This window comes from Triturus cristatus, chromosome 6 (assembly GCF_964204655.1).
Source record: "Triturus cristatus chromosome 6, aTriCri1.1, whole genome shotgun sequence".
Lineage (NCBI taxonomy): Eukaryota > Metazoa > Chordata > Amphibia > Caudata > Salamandridae > Triturus > Triturus cristatus.
This window is the reverse complement of record NC_140589.1, coordinates 1862670740-1862674690: the sequence shown is the minus strand read 5'-3', so window position 1 is coordinate 1862674690 and position 3951 is coordinate 1862670740.

Sequence of the window (3951 nt, the reverse complement as noted above, 5' to 3'; positions counted from 1 at the left end):
CAGCTACAGGGACACTTTCGGGCGGTGCATGCATCCACAAACAGAGAGGCCGGATAAGTGAGCATTTGGACTGACTAGCACGGCTGCTCCCCCCCTGCACGGAGCTGAGGACGGGGCTCGGCAGCACTGCCGGTCCGCGAGGGGAGGGACGGCGGGAGCCGCCATTTGCTCGTTTCTTCTTCCCTACGATGCACAGAAAGGCCCCCCTTCCTTTCCCCCCCTCTGGAGGCATCTTCATCGGCGGCCAGCTGGACCTTGGCCAACACGTTGGGGCAGTGAGCTGTCCGGGTTCTACTGGGGACATCGAGGGCCAGTGGCAGTGGCCGGGAGATTAACCGCTGCTCCATAGTGGTGCCTGCAACACGGGCGGAGGGGGAGATACGGCAGCCAGACCGGCAGGTGAGGAGGAAGGTTGGGAGGCGGGAGCTGTGACCCGCAGCAGCGTCCCCTTGCCGTCGGGACACATACTGGTGGTGAGCAGCACAGCGGAGAGGGAGGTCGGTGACGTGGGGGATTGAACAGTTTCTGTGGTGCACCCCCCTACCCAGGGCTGCAGCAGGGGATCGGCGGCACCACCGGGCCACGGTGGGACGGGTTAGTGGATTCTGGATCTGCTCTCCCCGCCCAACTATAAAATTCCTCCTCCCCCTCTTCCCCCCCTCCACCAGGGACACCCATATCGGCGGTCAATCGGACTGTGTGGGACCTGTAAGTGTTGGTTGCTGCTGCCCGCAGTTGAGATACTCTGCCCGGAGCATGCCTGGGCCCCCACCTGTTGTTTCAAGGTGTGATCGGACTAGCGGCCAATCGGACCATGTGAATGCGCAGGGGGGCCCCTTGCGGCCTTGGAGGTGATTTACTGGCCTTGGATCGGGGGGACTTCCCATAGGTGGCGGTGTGGGGTGCAGATCGGACTGTGTGGGCCGGCCCCGAGGGGATCGCTGCTTCTGCATCATGACCAGAGAGAGGACCCCGGAGGGCAACCATGACAAGGGATAAAGGCGGTAGCGGTTCGACCAAGCATAGGCCCATCGATAAATTCACTGGCCCGGGGGCGGCGACTGGGACGACAGGGGGCCAGTCGGAGGCCATACCGGACAATGCAGCCCTCATGGTGGCTATCACTCAATCCAGAGACATGTTGGATGCCAAGATAGGGGCAGTAGGGTCAGATGTTATGCTGCTGGGGCAGGATTTGCGTAATGCAGTGTCCCGCATCACCGAAGCCGAGAACTGTATCTCGGGAGTGGAAGATGACGTCGCAATTCTGAAGCAGAAGATGGCTACCATGGAGACAGTGCAGAAGGGCATGGTGCGTTGGACCAAGGATGCAGAGGGACGAGCCCGGCGCAACAACCTTCGTTTTGTTGGATTTCCAGAGGGTTGTGAGGACGGCGATATGGAACGCTTTCTTACGCAGTGGCTGGAAAGCTCGCTCCCCCTGATGCCATGTCCCGATGCTTTGTTGTGGAGCGGGCACACAAAGCACTCATGCAGAAGCCCCCACCAGGGGCCCGCCCACGGCCTGTTATAGTGAAGCTCCTGAACTATCTTGACCGTGATGCCATTCGGAAGCAGGCTAGAGCCAAAGAACCACTGTTGTACAACAATGTGTGCATACTAATCTTCCCTGACTACACACGGCAAATGCAGAAGCAGCGGCAGTCGTTTATGGCCGCGAAGGCCCGCCTGAGAGACCTCAAGCTCCCATATGCCCTTCTGTTTCCAGCTCGTCTGCGAGTGGTATACCGCTCCCGCACGCATTTCTTTGACTCTCCGGAGGAGGTCTTCAAGTGGACGGATGAGACAGTGAGAGTGCACACGCCGCCTGGGATGGAGTCAGACTCCTCAGTGAGCGAGGCGGCCCAGAGGGATCCTCGGAGGCAGAAACAGAGGGGCAATAGACAATCACGATCCGGGCGGCGCTCCTTGTCCTGTGGGGCCTCCTCTCAGGGGGGGCCCTACTCCTGGGGGACAGACACTGGGACCTTAATGTTTGCAATTAATGTGGTGCTGCGGAGTTATTGGTCTGGTGAATGCTTTGCTGAATATTCGTAGGGGGAATGTTAACATGGGCTGGTTCTCCGCCAGACTCATACTGGTCGGGGTTAAGCCTGGTGGACATGGGCTGTAAGTTGGGGATCCATTGGTTGGGGCGGTCCTTGTCCCCCTGTTGCGGATTGAGAACTAGCCCTACCGTGTCAGATACTTCAGCGTTCTTGAGGTATGGGGTGGGGGTTTGTTGGGGGGGTTTGTATAAGGTTGCAAGTCACACTTCCGCTTGAGGTCCGAGGTTCTACACCCACACACTGCCACGGCCTATGGTCTGCTATACTAGATGATCCACCCCCATATGGCTAGTGTGCCCAATAGAGGTCAGGTAACCCCGGGTACTCTCCACATTATAAGCTGGAATATGTGTGGGGCTCTAGACAAAATCAAACGTGGGGCTATACTTCACCAGTCAAAGAGGGCTAGGGCGGATGTTCTTATGCTGCAGGAGACTTACCTTATGGGTACGAAAGCCCTATGCTTGCACTGGTATGGGTTTCAACAGGTCTTCCACGCCGGGTTTACGAGGGGTTCCAGGAGGGTAGCGATTCTGATGCACCGCAGGGTCCCCTACACACATGTACAACAGTGTACTGACCCGCAGGGGCGTTACTTGTTTATTCGGGGCAAGATTGGGGAGGACCCTTTGGTATTGGGCTGTGTATATGCCCACCCCTCCCTTACAGTGGACACTCGCGGAGAGGTTGCTTACCCTATGGGCCGATATACCTGATGTGCTATCCGTGGTGGGTGGGGACTGGAATGATGTTATGGACTTGGTTAGGGATAGGAGTAGGGCTGGCCCCGGGAGTGGACATCCCACAAAACTACACTCGCTAGTGACAGGCCTTGACTGGGTCGATGTATGGCGGCGCATGCACGGCGATAACCGGGAGTACACATACCTCTCGGCGGTCCGTGAGTCCTTCTCCAGGCTGGATTATCTCTTTGTTCCCCAGGTGGCGGTTGGTAGGGTGGCATCGGCTGAGATCCTGCCCCGCAGCCTTTTGGATCACTCCCCAGTGTCCCTGGAGCTCCATATGGGAGGGGGCGACAACCATTTCGATGGAGCCTATCAGTGTTGCACTTACAAAATGACGACTATGGGACACGCATGAGGGATGCTATTGCCCAATACCTCACCTTGAACGAGGGGTCTGTATCTAGCGCGAGACTCTATGGGAGGCACTGAAGCCCACATTGTGGGGGGTGGACATATCATGGTGGGCGGCAGCCCGCAGGAATCACAGGGAGGAATTGACTCGGGCGGAGGCGGACATAGAGGCACTAGAGCGCCGCAGTCGGGAGGCGGGGGGGTCAGCATGTGAGACAACTGCTCCTAGATCAACAATCATGCGCTACTCTCCTGATGGACGAGACTCGCCAAGTCTGGCTAGCGACGCGTAGCAGGATATGCCAATAGGGGGACAAGTCCGGTAAGATGCTTCACAGACTTTGTAAGGGCATTTTCCATTTCCAGGCCCTCCTGGGCCTTCTGGACCACACGGGTACACTGATTACAGATCCTATTGCCATAGCGGAGAACTTCGCTACATACTTCACGGACCTTTACGCCCCCCACGAATGCTTATCGTGTCCACTGTGGATAAATTCATAGCGGATCTGCCGCCCAAAACGGTATCGGATGAAGTGCGTGATCAGCTGGAGGCACCTCTGACGGTCGAGGAGCTGGGTACGGCCCTAGGTGAGCTTAATTCTGGGAAGGCGCCGGGACTCAATGGGTTTCCAAGCAAATTTTTTCGACGCTTTAATCTACAACTGGCCCCTTATTATTGGGAGGTGGTGGAGGAGGCCCGGGAGAAGGGCCTGCTCCCCCCGGACTGGAGACATGCGGAGGTGGTGGTGTTTCATAAACCCGGGTGGCCCCCGGAACAACAT